General features: G+C 28.2%; 1 protein-coding gene across 4 annotated transcripts in view; it reads right to left on the bottom strand.

Annotated features, from left to right (window-relative positions):
• Positions 1–74: 74 nt before the first annotated feature.
• Positions 75–19,051, bottom strand: part of LOC129971170 (potassium voltage-gated channel protein Shaker-like) — a 424,803-nt gene continuing 405,826 nt past the window's right edge. For all 4 annotated transcript variants that reach the window (XM_056084701.1, XM_056084700.1, XM_056084704.1 and 1 more), the window contains exon 3: positions 75–9,070. The gene's annotated coding sequence lies outside the window, so the exon portion shown is untranslated. The remainder of the gene's footprint in view (positions 9,071–19,051) is intronic.

Raw genomic sequence — 19,051 nt, 5'->3', positions numbered from 1 at the left:
CTGCATAGATAAGTTGTATTTGATGTTTTTCAAAATGATATCATATTTTAAAAATGAAGACAAAGACACAGTAATGAAAAGGAACTGTAGCTTTATTAATTTGATCGCGGTATCTACAATTCAATGTAAAGGTTCTATGTATGTCGTGCAAGAAAAGGAGAACAGCATTTTTCTTTTGAAATATTTTAAATTTTCATGCACACAAAAACGAAAAAAAGAAAAAAAAAATATTCATATGTAAGAATCTAGAAAAATTGGATTCAATAAACTTGTTTATCACATGCTCACAAGACAAATAAACTGTCGGTGGATTCAAATAAACAGTAAACCTTTTGCACATCTATAGTTTTCAAACAAAGGTTTTCATCTCATTTTGGACGGTTATTTGTAATAAAATCAACCAGTCAAAGGCCAGGCAATAGAGCCATGACAGCTGCAGTCGCCTTTACACTGAAGGACAGAGAAACAGGTGGTATATAAAATAACAATAACAAAGTAAACAAGGGCTAGTTGTAGTACATTTTTTGTAGTATTGTTTATTCACCCATTTATTGATTATTTTAGTTTTTACATTTGCACTGGCATGCTTTTATCTTACATTGTGAAAGGGATAGCAGCTCGCCTTGACAGGACCAACCATGTATTAATAGAAGTAACAAGTATCTACAAATAATCTCTAAATAACGATTGGAAGCACCTTACTTGCTAATAATTAACTAGTCAAAATTTATTTGTATCTCAGTATAATCAGATCTGGAATGTATGAGAACGCTTTGAGTATTCATACACTGTACTACTAAAACATTAGGTAGCGATTTTGACTTTTTCCCCCGATTTGTTAAGAGATAGGATTCTTTTCAAATCTGTCTTTTGAAGTGTAAAAATAACTTAAGCTTAATTGATGTGCATTTCAGGTTTTTATAATATTGAGGAATTTTCTAACAGTTAATTTAGGCCTTTTTCCCATTCGTGATCACTCATGGAAATAAGTCCATTAAAACTTTTTAAACACAGCTAACTATCTGAAACAACAATATTTCCTGCAGATAATATTCAAGCCTTCATTTTTTTTTTTATAACACTCGGAACTCGAGAGACATACTTTTATAAATTCACTTTGACGTATCTTGCTTCATACTTTATTTGAAAGTAGGAAAGTTTATTAAATATAATAGAAAGCCAATTTAAAAAAAGTAAAGTTGAATCCTTTTCATAAATTTAATTTATTCTCATTTGGGACTATATGCTTTCCGTTGTTTCAACGTTAATAAAAATCATTTTAAACGTTCATTTGCAATTCTCCACATAATTATTAAAAGTGGATTGTCAATTTATTTCCATCATTGCAAATTATTCCAAACAGAATTGCTAAAAATTTATGCCATTTAACTAACAGCAAGAGCTTGCTCATCTTTAATCATAAAAGATAACCAATCAAGTTTGAAGATGGAAATCGATCAACAATAAAACGCAAATTAAACTTTCTTCATTGTAAAATATTCTGCTCAGAATTACTAACCGTTTTGCCATTTGACTAACAGCAAAAGAACATTCTTTCTTTCCTTTTTTTAATAACACATATTACCATATTTATAATGGAATCATAGAACAGTTCTGCTAAGTTTTTTCAGTCATTGTGCATCATTCTGTTCCGAATCGCTGCCGATTCAGCCATTTTATTAACAGCCTAACCATGGCACTATTTCTTTTTCCACAGAAACTTCAGAAGAAGCTCTGTAATTCTTTTCCGATCTAAATACATATATCTTATAGCTTTCATATTAACAATCGAAAACTTTAGAATTCTTATTAACTATCAACGGTCATAAAGTTTTTTGACAATCTATTGAAATATAAACTTATCTTTCTATAACCCTTCAAATCATATTGAAGCTTGCACATTTATAATGATAAAAGCGACCTGTGTATGAAGTCGAACTTCAAAATAGTTCGTTTAAACAATTATGTAATAACAGCAATTATTTACAGGTTTTGTCTTTTAAAATTGATTCTTATATCAAACAGAGATCGCTAGCACTAATTTCCAGGAAAATCGCTTAGCACCCATAATGCACAAGAGCGTATCATTTTTAAATGCAAAAGATCAATAGGTAGAATCTTTTAAGAACACTCACTAGCCACTGTAGAGCTTTAGAAACAGGTTTCATTTACTTATTGATAAAAATACTAATTAAATTCCTAGTTATAAGATCTGTCTCAAAATATAAAAGTAGTTCTGTAAATTAATGCAGTAATTTTTTATGAACAATTGAGAATGAAAATAAATTTGAAAAAATGGTGCAGATTTTATCATTAAGATGGATTCAATAATCAATTTTATTTGTTATGCAATATAATAAAGTGGTAATTTTTTCTTTCCTATGAATGCTGCTTAAAGATGAAAAATAATAATTTATGCAGAGAAATTAAAAGTAGAAACCAAATGCATGTAATCTCTATAAAGTAATATGAAATTCCACCAAAAAATGTTCTTAAAGGACGATGCTTTAGTAAAACATTTCTAAGCTTAAAGAATAATTCTGACGAATAAATAAAACAGACAAAAAATAAAAGCAAATGAGATTCAATCTGAAACCGAAAACAAAATAAAAATTATATGAATAAAAAAATAATGGGATGAATATTTCAAATATTACATTCAATTTTTTTGGAATATTTAGAACAAATTATTAATGGCGAATTTTTTCACAAACAATAATTAAAATTAAAAGATGACTTTCTTTTAAAAAATAAGTAGCAATCAAGGACATAAAAAAATCATGAAAACTGAAGTACCCAATCGAATTCTTTCTAAAAAACCTGACATTTTGTAGTGTGAATTTCAAACGAAAGATGGCGCTGAAAAAAATGGAATTCTAACGGAGAACGATGGGGTGAGCAAAATTCCGGATTCTTGAATGCGAACAAGTGAAGAGACCAATTTTCAGCACAAATGTCTGATTCATAATCAAAAACGAGAGTAAACATACATACTGACGTAACTGGAAATAATATAACATTACAATCATTATTTGCTTTTCATATTATTTTTTATAGTGAAGAGTTACGCAGAATTCAAGCTGTTATTCCTAATTTAATGCATGATTTAAAATATAATTTGGCTTGCCATTTATCTTATAATGAAAGATATTTAATTTATATATGCAGTAAAACCTGTATCTAAAAATATTTTTGCTCTACAATGGCTTCAGTCAACATATATTTTTTCATCAAATGCACTAGTTCAAAATTCAATTTACACATCATTCAACAGTTAATATATTCATTATTAGATGGAAAAATAAAGCATTTCTTCCGTTTTACATTTATTCCATTCATCAGTGGCGTCACTAGTATAGATATCACTTGACACATTACAAACTGCCGTTGAATTTTTCACATTATAAGCAGAAACAGAGATAGATAGAAAAATTGATATTTCTTTTAAATCGTTTAATGCTTGCAAATTTAAATCCAACAAAATAACGAATCTTTTAATAAAGATTATATATAACAAAACAATTTTATTTTGGATCTAATTTTGCAAAAAATTACCAGGAAACAGGATAATTAACCAGGATTAAATTGTAAAAAATATCATGCAATATTTTCGTGATATAGTGTACTATATAGATATATCGGAACGTTTAATCATAAAAATACTGCATAACACTTTATCATATTTCAGGGCCGAAATGGGAAAGAAAGTACATATATCATCTTCGTTTTCTCTTACATGAATTTCCTTTTATAACAACTTCGTTAGGCTTTCAGAAATCTTATGTAAAAAGCATGTATCAATTTAAATTTGATAATAACGTAGGATGTAGGATTTGGCATATTCTTGACTACGGGCTCTGATTCCATCAAGGCTTATATTCTTATATACATTAAGACAATGAAAAAGTTATTTGATATTTGCTTCGTGTTGAAAATCATATTTATAATTAAAGAGGCAATTTAGGAAACAAAATGATTGATATTAATAAATGCCAACACTGTCTTGATAATAAAGATTAAATAAGAATTTTTAAAGAAGAAATTTTTAATTAAGTTCTTTAAAAGAATTCTTTTAGATAAAACAGTTTTTTTTTACTCCAAATGCTAATTTTATTTGTCAAAATATTTCAAGCATTAAATATTTTAAAAAAAATAAGGTTGACATGATTTAACATTTATTTCTTTATAGGTTAATTTAAATTGCTATAAAATATATTCACAATTTAATAGAATTTTGAAACAATTTTAGAGGTAATTAATTGCCAAAACTGATTAAGAAAAAAATAATAGAAAATTCAAATGTTTTCTGAATTTTTATGAAAATTTTAAGTTACATTTTCAATGGTAGAAGCTAAAGTACACACGTCAGCATCCAAAGTACTCATGATTACATCCAAAACTTTCCCATGATCAATAGTCAAGGACTTTTTAAATATACATGAAATAAAACTCTTAAAAGTTTAACATATCTATACTACATTACTCTTATATTTGCAACTTTACATATCTACAATCTGCGCATGTTATTCATACTAAGGCACATGCCCATAGTCGTTCTTTTATCCTGCTTCCATGAGTAAACGTATGTTAATAGTTTCCATTGTACTTGATGAGTTACTAGCGACGCCACTGTTCTGGATATACGAACTTCAGCTCATTCTACCCTCCTTAAGCAAAAACATTACATTTCAATCTCTTTGTTCCCTGAATGCAAAACATACATACATAGTTGGTCATCTGTTTCAAAGCGAATCCTTGCTGCTTTCAGATCTGTTAGCACTCACTAGAAATGTAATCATTTAATACATATTTGTAGTAGCTGTCGCAGCTAGGTTTAGAAGAAAAAGAAGATCGGAAAGATTCAAGTTCAGCCCGGGAACATGAACCGAGCTATTCCTAGTTCCTAGATGTAAATTTCTACATCTACTCGAGGTTTAATATTGGCTTGAATTGAGCTATCTTGAAAGGATTTTTCCTGCATCCAAGTATCGACATTAGAAAAAAAGGGGGAAGGGACTGAGAAAGATAAAGAAATTTCTCGTAAAAAATCCGCAAGAACAATCACTTGCACTTGCTGCTGTTGCCAGGTTCGGAAATGTCTTTTTTTCCCTACGTTGTACTGTTTTTGGCTTACAGTCAGTCGAAGTATTGATTGTTGCTGAGAATTCTAAGGAATGGCAGAGGATACAGGATGTAATCTAACCTAAAAGTCTCATTTCTTCATGTAAATGTGATGAAAATATAGAAAGTTCTATAAAATAAAAGCTTCGCTGAAATGGAAATGTTTAGCAGGAATGTTGTGAAATCCGCTGCGAATGATTTATTTTCTCCACAGAGGTATCTCCAGTTTGCATTTCATTTTAAATAAATAATTAACCATTTTTTAAAGTAAAATAATATGTCAATACTCTTAATAAAAGTGTAAAAAAACCCACTTCTTAAGAAGAAGGTTCTGATGCTTTGAAATTTAACAATAATTTTATTAAAATAATTTATTTATTTGAATATTAAAATTTGAGAAAAGGAATGAATTAAACAATGTTAATTCAAATGCTGATTTTTAAAATCATATTCATGGAATAAAATAAGTTTTAGATTCAAAAAAGATATTTTATTCCTTGGCACCAACTCTTATAGCGGGAATGTACCCTTTATCTAATGAAATGTACAGATAAGTCAACCGGATTAAAAAACTTTAGATAAAGAAATTCTGATTTCAGAGTAAAAGAAAATCATTTCAAATTCTTACTTTGTTTTCAAAAAATGTTCAACTCAGTCATTAACAGTTTATTAAAATACTTTGACCCTTTGATACTTTTATAGCTAATTGAGTTTAATCTATTCTAATTCTAATTTCTGTTTCTGAAATACTTTAACGCCTTTGAAACATTACTGGAATGTTAAGTAAATCAGAAATATACTTTCAATATTACTCTAAATGTTCTTTAATGAATTTATTACTATCTATTTTACTCTGAAAAAGTGAGCCATATTATGGCAGCAGCAAGTGCAAGGGAATTTTTTAATTATTATTTTTATTTTGGATTTGAATTATTTATAAAATGAAGTACTTACTGAACCGGTACAGAAACTGAGAAGTGCGTTTAACGCTTTTTTTTTTGTAGCAGATCCTTTGACCTACGAAATGTGCGTTCCTGTTAAAGTACTTCAGGCCTTACTGGTAAATACCAAAGCACTATTTTACACCTTCAAAAGAACGTGTACTGTACATGCTGATAATAACACTTGAATATTAAATTTAATGAAACACAAAGAAAATATGTGACAATTCAAGTTAAGTACTCAAATACACAGCAGACAGTCCCGAACCAGTAAAAAATTCATTGTGACAGTTATAACATTAACTAGAATACAGAATATCTTTAATATAGACACATAATATCTAAACAACTCTTTAGAACATCTTTATCACTTCAACATATCTAGATATATATTAGTCTACCCAAGAGAACCAGCAACCATACCTGGACTAAGAACGTCCATGGTAAATTGTCAATTTCAAGGGCAAACACACTCGATGTTGCCATCATTCCGAGGGAAAAATGAAATATATTTAGAATAAATTGATTATTTCATTTAAATGTATTTAAAAATAATTTCGTATACAGTATCAGGTATATCTGTCTAATAAAATAATAATATTTATCCATCGACAAATGGAACAATTTTATATTCTAATCATTTTATCAGCATTTAAAAAAAGAACAAAAAGAACTTTAAATTTTTCTATATCAGAACTTGGTTTCATAAGAAAAAAATGAAAAGTAGGTTCACCAGTTATAACACTGAACATATATTAAATAGTTTTGAAATTCATTCGGATAATGAGAAATGTCTATCGCTAAGAACATTCTAGAAGAAATTTTGAAATATTAGGAATTTTTAGATTTTTTATTTCATAGTAAGAGTCAATTCATTAAATTAGAAATGTATTATGTACATTTAATGACATCATAATAAATTACTAAATCTTTATGGGCTTATATTCAATAGTATAGAGTTATAAAACCTGGAACTATTATCATATTTTTCTACACTTCCTTGCAAGCAAGCGATTTCACTGAAACCAGAGAATGAATTCTCATACTATTTACCCTTGATAAAGTTGATCTACAGTAAATGGCAACAGCTTTGTCTTTTCCTAAAATCTAAATATTAACGAACGATTTTTATAAAACATCTGCCATTTGATTACATCAATTATTATTGATTTTTTTTATTATGTTCGGTACTGCTGTTCAGATACATTTATTGCGTATTTTTTATGTCATGCGTAGAATTAATTACATTCTAAGAGAATGTGAAATCTGTATACAAAAACATGAAAAGAAGGACTTGGAGTAAAGTCCTTTAAATTTTTTTTTTAAAAATAAAAGAAACGTTCCTTTTTTGACAACATATTTACTTCTTCGTGCACGTCGGATTCTGAAAGACTAGTGGTTTTTCAGCAACCAATCTCTTCGATCAAATAAGAGCACTTTTTTGTGAAATATAGAATTTTTCTTTCAAAGTAACCATTTTGAAAAATATTTTCTCAGTTTCATTAGAGAAAGAAGTCAACAACAACAAACGATTTATAACATTTCTCCTTACCTCATCGCCCTATTTTGTACCAGTTTCTGGTCTTGAACACTGACTTCAAATTCATTTCTTTTACAAACAAAAATACTTGAAAATTATGTACACACTCGTAACAAAGATTGTTTTGAAATGAATGCTGACAATTGCCTGTTACGGGGCCTTCGAAGTTCATTTCTTAGAAAAGGCGGGGACATTAGATAATTCGAAAAATTGTTCTAAAACGTTATTTGATGTGGGGTAGGGGGAGCTGAAGAGAAAAGAGGCAAGATTAAATAACATTCTTTAAACACTTTCCTCTTTTAATTTTGAAATTGGATTTAAGACTTAATAAAGATCTAAATTCTCAAAGGGTTACTATTCTTACATATGTATTCAAATAGATATATTAATTATACATGATTAGTGTCTTTTTCTTTTAAAAAAGAGTCTCAATTGAATGACTGGTTGGTAATTTTTCTAGTTCAGACCATATCATTCAACATTTAACAATTTTTATGGTCAGCAATGCAGAGCAATTAAGTTATTTGATAATTGTAATTAATTAATAATCATTTAACTTTGCATTAATGGTATCTACGTATGAGATTCATAGATGTCAAGGACTTAACTCTACAGAAACATCAGTATGAATAACTAGTGTTAAGTAAAATGGAAGGCATACGATATTCTGCATACATGGTTTGGGAAAGGCAACCACTGGCTTTTATTGAAATTTATTTAAACATCAGACGCCATCTTGGGTGGCTGGAGGCGCCTAGAGACGCGACACGACTCTCACGGCGAAAAAGAAATCAATAAATAAATATAGAAGAAAAAAAACATACTTGATAATAAATACAATGAATGATTTGAAGTCATTTCTTGTGATGTTCTTAAAGAAAAAGAATTTGGGGAACATTTCTTCATTCGATCAAAAATGGTGAATCAGAATAAAAATATTGATGAAAAGTAATCTCATCAATCTTGTATTTGGAAAAACATAACTCGCCATGACTTCAACAATAACAACAATGAATGATCAACGGAAAAAAAATAAGTACATATAGATCAAACACAAAATGAATAAGGTAAATATATTGCCTTATGCAGAACACACCATCACAGTTCATTGATAAAAAGGTAAATAAGTTTTCATTTGTTAATTAAGACGTTATCGAACCGACTGATTGATTCGTTTGATGCAGTAAAAAGGAAAAATACTGTAGTCTTGAAGAGGGGCTCGTGTTTGGCCTAACTTCAAATGAACATCCGTTTTCAACAGTCTTTATATATCGTTGGCTTCCTTCGTTCAGCGATGGATGAAAATTTTGGGCGAAAAAACTTGGCTTCTCCATTTTTCTTGGCGAGGGTCTGCTTCATTGTCTTATTTCAATTAATAGAATTAATTTATTAAACTTGAAAGACCTTTGGTTCACAACTTCTCTTGTATCCAGTCGGGGAAACCAATATGGTTCTTTGTAACTGGAAGCTAGAGCAAAAGGTTAAGGAACGTAACGATCATAAGAGACTTGCACATAATTCAATAACAATGCAAACGAAATAAGAACTATTCCAAAACATACAAATGTAATAAAATCACATATATAACTATATATAGCTGCAATATAACAGATTTATCTGATCAAATATATTTATAATTACAGATCATATGCAAAGCCTACGAAATGAAACATACATATAACAGGAAAAGTAAGATTAATATAAACAATTTAATACTAAATTTATTGAAACACTATGAGATTGATAATGAGTTTAATACAGATTATATTTAATGCTAAATTGATTAAAACATATGAAATTGATAACGGGATTGATATACAACCACACACACACACACACACACACACACACACACACACACACACACACACACACACACACACACACACACACACACACACACACACACACACACACAAAATGTGATTGTGCACATGGCCTTTAATGTCGGGTTTACACTCGGCCTAGAAGCAGCGCATGCGCGGAAAGAGACTGATTTATGTTAGCCACAATTTCATAAGATAGATTCAGGCATTCCATGTGTAGCTGTAAATTGCTATTTTGGCGTCCCAGAATTTTTCTTTTTCACTGCGTATCGTATTAAAATGATGGATATTTACACAAAGATACATGGTAAAATAAAAAAAAAAAGTCAACATAACTGAATTTTGAAAAGTATAGAAAAAAATTGGCAAATAAAATTTAAAAAAACCCTTGAATCAGAAAGAACAAAGAGCAAAAAAAGGTCGAAATTAATCTATAAGTGATCAATTTTTTCAATCCCCCCCCAAATTCTACAAAAGCACGCGCAGTAAGAAAATAAAAATACAACATAGCGGCATGTCGTTTCCCGTCGGGACAATTACTTGCCATCGATTACAGCATTTTTCAGCCTTTCTACGCATGCGCTGCCTACTGGCCGTCTTATAACTGGCCGAGTGTAAAACCGGCATAACATGCAGTAACTTCAACTTATACTACATGATATAAAGCGCATGTGCATTGAATTTAAGATCTTAAAACTGCGAAATGATATTTTTCTTATATTTTGTATAGACTTTTTGAGGTGATAAAATAGATTATTTTAGTTTTTCTATGACAGTAGTCTTTTTTAGTTAAACTTTAGTTTAGTTTTCTTAGCCGAAAGAAAAAGACTATTGTCATAGAGTATCGTTTTTATGAAGTAAATTTGAAGTTTGCAGAAGCATGAAATGTGATAATTTGAAAAGAAATCGTTTTTATGAAGCAATTTTGAATATTTTCAAAAGGCAATGAGAGTTTGTGAAAGAAAGATTCGTGAAAATTTTAAAAGGAATTTTTAAATTTTAATCAGATTAATTAAATACGTAATAAGCAATTGCAATTTCACGCAATGCAATTTGAATTAGAATAGCTCTCATAATGTCAAGAAGCATGAACAAGTCTTATGTAGGTAATAAACGATTTCAGTAATTTAAACATTTAAAAACTAATAAAAAACTGAAATTCCAACAAAACATATTGGACAATAAATAAATAAAAAGTTAAAAAATGAAACAGCAAAAGAATTGTCCTTAGCGTTGCAAGAGAAAGTTGCACAATAGATTGAAAATTCAATTATTTAATAACTGCATTTGTAATATATTTCAAAGCTGTCACATTTATACAGAGAAAATATTCTCAAAGATAAGTTAGGAATAAGCTTTATTTTTGTTGCATAAGAACTAACATTAATTCAATTCGTTAGTTGTTCTATATTGAGTTGAGTTGCATCATTTTTCATAATGCATTGAAATTATTATTGCCAATTATTATTACATAATATATATTACAACATTACAAAAACTGCAGAAAACGTTTGAGATTAATGCCAGACGTTCATTAATATAGTAAATTGCTACTTCGTGTTTGTGATAATTTTTTTTTCTGAAGTGTGTATACATTTTTTTTCTCAAAATTCTGAATGTTATTAATAAGTAGACTCTAAACACTAGGAGACAATATTTATTATGAACAATACTTTTTAAAGAATGCAAGATAAAATGTACTGCATTGGACAAAAAATTGTATGTTTCTCATTTGAGCTTTTGACTAAATAAAAATAATCGATGAATGAAAAATGAATGTCCAATCGATAAAAATGCACTTCTTAGGTCAACCTGGTTGCCAAATTTATTTTATAAAAGAATCTGCGATTTAATCGAATACTATTGTCAGTTGTATTCACATCAGAATGCAGACTAAGAATTTCCTTTCTTTGAAGGTTCTTCAATTAGAAACCGAAAAAAAGTATTAAAATTTAAAAAGCAATACACGTTTCAATATTAACCAAACATTACAAAGATAATTTTCACTTTAAAATTTTCCCAATGTGCATAGTTTTCCTATTGTAGCGGATTGGCAGCAAAAGAATTGAAAAACTCTTTTTTTTAATTCATGAACTGTTTGACTGTATAATTGTTATTTTCCAATTTTTCATTATTAACTGTATTATTATTATTTCTACTTTAGCATCAGATTAATTGTAACTGTGAATCAGAACGTATTCATTTTTTTCCTGCTTCGCTTGCATTTTATTTTGATTCTCTGTGGTGTTCTTATACGCTCAATATTCTTCGGAGTTGATTAAAGTAAATATTTTTTTAGTTAAAACTCTGGAAATGCTCTTTTCTTCAACAAGTTAATTCTTCAGTGAGAACTACATTTTGAGAAGTGTTAATATGGAGATATGCATTTAATATTTAATATGGAGATCTTAAATATCAAAGTCCATACTATCCTCCAAAATTTTATTTTTTTTCTCTCGAAATGCTAATAATTTTCTGTTTTGTTTGTGTATAACATTTGTGTGACATGAATTAATTCTTATTGTCTTTTGCATAAAAATGTATTTGCTTCGATAAATATAGTTTAATATAAAAAAATCTATACCCTTTTTTTGTAGACATGCACACTATATTTTTTACAATAAAATAATAACACTGACTTAAAACATTATTTAAAGACTTATGCATTTGATTTACATGCACTATTTAATGTTCTTAAATCGTTGTAAACGCAATATGTTAGAGTGAAATAACGAAATCTATGGAATTTTGAGTTACTTTTTTTTATGAAAGAATAATTCTGAAATCAGTAACCATCAGAATGATTAAACGATGAAATTCATATTTTTGATGTCACTGTCAAGGATGAAAATTAAATGTTCGAAGAACTGTGAATCAATAAAATATGAAAACTATATTATATTACTATAAATTATTATTATTATAATTACTATAAATAATAATATTGTAAATTAAATATGAATTAATTAAAAAATATTATTAATTAAATATGACGAATTAATTAAATATGATGATTAAATTAAAAATGATTATACATTATCATCAGAATGATAATTTACACCATGTTTGAAACAATGTATGGTTTGTTAAGACTTAATAAAGAGAAGCACTGGTATAATAAATCAGACAATAATAGATATTTGATAGATCATATAAAAAAACGAAAAAATGTTATATACCCAGTGATTTAGTCGTTGAATGAAAGAATATAATAATTATACTTAGAGACGATTATTTATTATGGTGGCTTCTTTATGACAGATCAACTGAAGCATTCGTTTTTTACAGTGAAATCCTGATTAATCGAAACCTGGATTATCCAAATTGTCTCTGAAATTGCAAATTGAAAAACTCGAACTATAATGCACGATAATTCTCTGATTTATAAAAACATGGATGCATGCGAGGCAATGAGTGAGTTGTTGCAAGCAATTCGAAAGAGATCTTGGACCAAAAAAAAAAAAAAAAAATCTAGAAGCAGAGTGTTAGCTGGAAATGATTATACAGTATTATAAATAAACCGAAATTAAAAGTTGTACGCAGTGAATGCTTTTCAAAATACAGGGTATACAGGGTTTTTTTTTTAACTGACGGTACTCTGAGACTTCTGTAGCTTGAACTATCAGCCGCAAAGCCACCAAATTTTGTACGGGGACTATTAACTACATGGGAAAAAGGAATCCACGAAAAAAAAATTATTTCCAAAAGTTGCCGATTGAGGAAAATGTGGCGCTTTACACTTTACGACAGTTAAAATTTTGCATAAAACAAGGGAAAAAATAGTCTCCGTACAAAATTTGGTGGCTTTGCGGCTGATAGTTCGAGCTACAGAGGTCTCTCAGTACCGTCAGTTTAAAAAAGACACATCCTGTATGTTAAATTAATTAAAGGCTTTTTTTAATAAAAAATTAAAAATGACCATAGCCCCAGTTGTAGCCTATTGCATACTGTATATCAGCACTTTTTCTTAAAAAAAATATTGAAATCACAGTACATGAGTTATTGTTAGTTAAGTTTGTTAGGTTTTGTTAAACAGTTAAGTGAGGAAATGCTGGTTGACGGCCTTCTAATGAAAGGATGGCAGAAAAAATTCTGGAAAAAAAAACATTGGAAAAAACACGAATAATAATCAAAGTTTAGTTCTTTGAATGAGTAATTCGTATGCTATAAACTATTACTAAGTATGTATGGATGTATCTTTTGTATTCCTAAACATACAATTTTTTCAGATATAAGGGCAACCTATAAAAAGAGTCATTAATTCGTTTTACACTCAAAGCATTTTAAAATAACATACCGCAATTAGATCAAATAATAATAAATGTTCATAAAATAACCGAAGATATTTTTATTCACTTCCCCCAACTTTTTGTTCATTTAACCAGATTATATTGTATTTCATAAGCTCTAAACTAGTGAGATTATAAAATTTAATAGAATAAATTATCGCATATAAATATTTGAGTATTTGAGGCACAATGACAGGTGAAGGCCTTAATTAAGTTGCATTATCGACAAAAATTGCTTGTAGTAGAAACAGAGTCATTTCATGTATTGTTACAATAGCCATATGCACAACGCTGTTTAACTTTTTGAATTGATTACATAATTTCCAATTTACAAAAGGGCGTAACGTCATAGCGTAATACACGAAAATCAGCAGTTCTTATTAAAGAATATGGGTAATTAGATTAGTCAGATGACTTTAATATTGCAGAAAATGATTCCACTTGGAAAAGGAAATCTGTTATGATTTGAAAATATGTATTCAAGTGATGAATCTCATAAAACTATGAATGTCAAATTATTACAAACATAAAAAAAATATTAGAAAAATATCAACACATTTTGAAAACTATTTTTAATATATCTGTCAATTTTAGTCATAAGTTTTGGCCACATTTAGAGCTGAATATATTGAATTATTTTACATTCTACAAGAATCTTAATAGCTAAAATATAACTTTGTGATCATTTATATAACGTTGGTCATTATTGGGAAAGGGTTTGATTGAATTGATTTTTTAAATATATTTAACATGTTACTCGTCAAATGAAGTAAATGAGTCTCATTTGTAATGTATCTGCTTAAGCCATTTAAATTATGTTAATTTCTTTTCTTTCTTATTCTTAACTCAGCAAGGATTCACGCCATATAATATGTCACGCCATATAATACATTACAATTACTTACAAAGTGTGGCATATCGGGCAAAATAAGCTGAATGACTTTATGTTTATGATATGTATCAATTTTTTAATAATGGTTTACAACTATTGATGACGAATTGCTGAATTTGGGCTCGTATTCAACCGTGGAAGCCTAAAATTGATAATTCTCTTTACCGGATTGCAGCCATCTTTAATTTCTGGAAAATTTGTTATTCATCTCATAACTAACCCTATCTCTTTAAAAATACATAAAATTATAAGTTGAATTGAAATTTGTGGTAGGAATAATTTCATACTGCCTTACTTTGCTCTTTACTGTGTTCTAACAGAATACAATTGTGAACAAACAAGAACAGGAAACGGTGTTCGTGTTGTGAATCATGTATACTTCGCCTGATATGTTCAATTGTTTTGGTCTAGGAATACGGGTGAAAATCACTAGTTTCATGTTAAAAAATATTATTTTTGGCAGCTTTTATCAAAAATAATTTTCTCAATAAATATTTTGTCTATTTTTATAATGCACATGTACAGTGAGTCTACTGTATCATATGTTCCAACATGTCCAAAGAATATCTTGTATTGCAGCGATACTGTGTTAAAAGAACCGCAAAATATTAAAGAGGAATAGTTAATTATTACTGTAAGGCAATTATATATTTCCACAAAATCAGGAAATATTTTTTTTACATTGAATTATTTAAAAACTTTATAACTAGAATTACTTCATAACATTAATATGTATGGATGTCATTTCTTGAATGATGAGCTCCTTAACATGTAAATATATGGAAGGAACTGTAGTGGAATGGGTGAAGAGATGTTATGAGACAGACGCTAAATGAAAAAAAAAGGCATATAGAAAGGTGTATAAAATAATACTTCAAGAATTGTTAGACAACGAAGACACTTCATATAGAATTATAGTCATTTGATCAACGCACATACCGTCTAAAAAATCATTTATTCTGCGCATTATTTACATTTCGCTCAATTTTTTTTCATAAGAAACATATTGTGATGCGGAATTTGATTGTCATAATAGACACGAAAAAAAAATGTTGTGACAAAATATTTTTCGTTTAAACAATCTTGAGTTATTAAAAACAAGGTTAAAGAAAATTTAAATGGGATTTAAAAAATTATATCAGATATTGTTTTTTATACCTAGTTACAATAATTGCTAACCATCACATTGTTTTATATATTTATTAAAAATCTTGCAGATAAACAATAAATTTTTATAAATAATTCAAGTAAAGAAGTTAAATAAAAAATAGACAAAAATAAATTTCAAGCAAATTATTGCAATTTAAGGTTAGTTTAACTCTAAAATAGTTGACGAACATAAATAATTCTAATAAAAACAAAGAACAATATTAAATAAATTACACGAATATCATTAAGTAAAACAAAACAAAATTCTAATTTAAGATCTAATATTAGAACAAAAAATATACTACCGAAGAATCTGTGAAAAAAGGAAAAGAAAAGAAAAAAGACCCAAATATTTCAATTAAAAGAATTGTTCTCTCTCTCAAAAATAGCATTTGTATGATTAGTAGGTTCATGTTTTAAAAAGCCACCTGTTATTTTACGTTTATCACACGAATAAAAATCGACTGCATTGTGTTTCTTTTTACCTTACTAATTTCCTTTAAATTTCAAACTATTCAAAATTTTATTTTCAGTTACAGCCACGATAAATTCTATATAAATAAAAGAATTTAATATTCTTTTTAATCATAGTAATAATAAAAATTTCTTAAAATATTTATAATTCAAATATTTTAAGAAACAAAATTAAAAATATGTATATGTATGCAATTTATTTTAGTATGCGAATGGAAATGCAAATAAAATGTACTTCATGACAAAAAATGTTTAAACTTGGTCGCCGCATTATGCGATTAAGGTTATTGTTATCATTTGGTTTATATTTTCAAAAACTTCTGATCTCGAATTGACGTATTGAAACAAATATACATAAAATAATTCGTTTAGTGTGATCCCTATATCTTTTAATATTAGTTTTGAAGTAGATAATTCACTAAGCCTTCATTTTCAACCAGCGTCAATGATTGACATTCGTGGAATCGTTTGCACCTCATGTAAAGAAACATCTGGAATCATTTTCTCCACGGCATATGGTTCATATTCTCTTGTTTTAACAAGAATGATTGGATTGATTAGTTTAACCGATAGTCACTCTATTAGATCTAGCTTGAAATTTTCTGGAAATCAATAATTTATTATTACCTGCTAGTGCACTACGAAAATAAAGAAGATAAAAAAAACTTTCATAATTTAACTGACATGAAAGTTTACTCAAAATTAGGCAATATAATGTTGTGTCTCAGTTGAAAATTTGACAGGCTATTTTTCGAAAATTTTTGAAAAGTAACTCCTTTCAGTCAAGACTAAACAATTAAAATTGATACTTCTAAGAGGAACGAATGTGTTGAAAAAATCTTTGGACGAACGCCAAAATAAGTCAAGGATTTAATATTTTGAAATTCCGAATCATAGCCCAGAAAATTTTAAAAGGATGATACAATTAAGGAATTTTAAATAAATTCTTTCGTTGATTATTTAGAAATGAATTATAGATAACTTTGAAGTAAGTGTTTTTCTCCTTTCCCTTGATAATGGGATTATTAACAAATATAGTAGATTTTACCCAGTTTTGTTATTATTATCATCAATCAATTAATGCTATGAAATTCTCAAGTCTTGAAGATGGTAACATTAAGCTATAGATATTGTAACAATATTTTCGTTTAATGACAAAGAACACATATTGAAAATATACAAAAACATGGCTTTTATTGAATAGTATTTCATATCATGACAATATTTTATAAAAATCAACTAAATGTCGTTTAATAAATTTATCTTTAATTTTGAGACAGATTTACAACTTTGCTGTAAGGTTCGTATGCAACATGCTATTCAACATACCAGGCGAACAAATGGACGGACAGACACATAAGCATAATTTTAAAACGATTTTTTTGACTGAGATTTGAAATTTAGAAATTTATAAAAGATAAAGGCTGATTTTTCTTACGATTACAGTAGTTTTTTTTTAATATCTTTTATATGATTAAACATACAAAATGACTCTAAAATAAAAGAAATACGGGATATCATTAAAGTAAAAAAAATATATATATACATACATATATTTGCAATCAAAACTTTTAAATTTGGAGAGCTCTACAAATAAATTCATTTTAAGAATTGCTAATAACCCTACATACTTTTTTATATAAAAGAATATAGGGTTACATTCTTTTATATAAAAAATACAGTTAAGTATATTTTATACTTAACTGTATAAAGTATACAGTTAAGTATATTACTGTAAATACTAAACAAAGCTTTAAAATTGGTTTAGGAAATGAATAGGACGTCATAAATTTATGAAATAAATTATAAGGAACAAAAGTTGTGATAAGAATTAAAAAAGACACTGAATTTCAGAAGGACATTAGATATGCAATGAAAATATTCTTCTGGATTAAGAGTTAATCCTTTTTCGATATTTATTTGAGTAGAAAATATTAGATTTTGGAATAAATAAGCTAACATATTTTAATATTTTACTTAGCTTTTAGAAGTTCAGTAGATTTTCCACAATATTATATTCTAGAAAATAAATCCATGTGAAAAGATCAATGACCCGTTTAATTAGCTATTAATGATTTTTAAAAATCGAATTTGTGGAATGGACTTCATATGTAGTCATGTATAAAGGTCAATACATGAGGAAGCAATCCTCAATTAAACTTCCACATCATATCAGTGGAAAGATTTTTTGATACTGATTATTTTATAATACACCAAGTCAGTGTGGTGAATGCCTATCATAAATCATATATACCTATTATAAATCATATATATCTATCATAAATCCTATCAGATATCTGTAAACTACAGGCCTCGTCGATGCTGTGTGTGACGTAATTGCCGCGCCGCTCATCATCCGGGTTTGCTTTTAAAAAGGCTATTCTCTCTACTTCTCCTCGGAATGCTCTCGTGAGCACTGCTTCGGTGAAGTTCGTAGTAAAAATCAAATGTTCAATTTCTTTAATTAAATTGTAAATAAAATTATTTTTCTAAAACGTCCTAATAATTGGAGTCACAACAAATACACGCAACCCTAATTACGACATGGTGACCCGGACTTGACGAGCGGCGCGGCAATTACGTCACACACAACCTCGACGGAGCCTGTAGTTTACAGATATCTGATATGATTTATGATAGATATATATGATTTATAATAAATATATATGATTTATAATAAATATATATGATTTATAATATATACATATGATTTATAATAGATATATATGATTTATCATAGGCATTCACTACACCAGAATTCATGTCGGATACTTGATGGTACTGGTCTGGAAGCCATAAGCTTTCGCTATAGAAGACGG

Source organism: Argiope bruennichi, chromosome 6 (assembly GCF_947563725.1).
Source record: "Argiope bruennichi chromosome 6, qqArgBrue1.1, whole genome shotgun sequence".
Classification (NCBI taxonomy): Eukaryota; Metazoa; Arthropoda; class Arachnida; order Araneae; family Araneidae; genus Argiope; species Argiope bruennichi.
The sequence above is the reverse complement of the archived record's forward strand: the minus strand, read 5'-3'. Positions and strand labels throughout refer to the sequence as shown.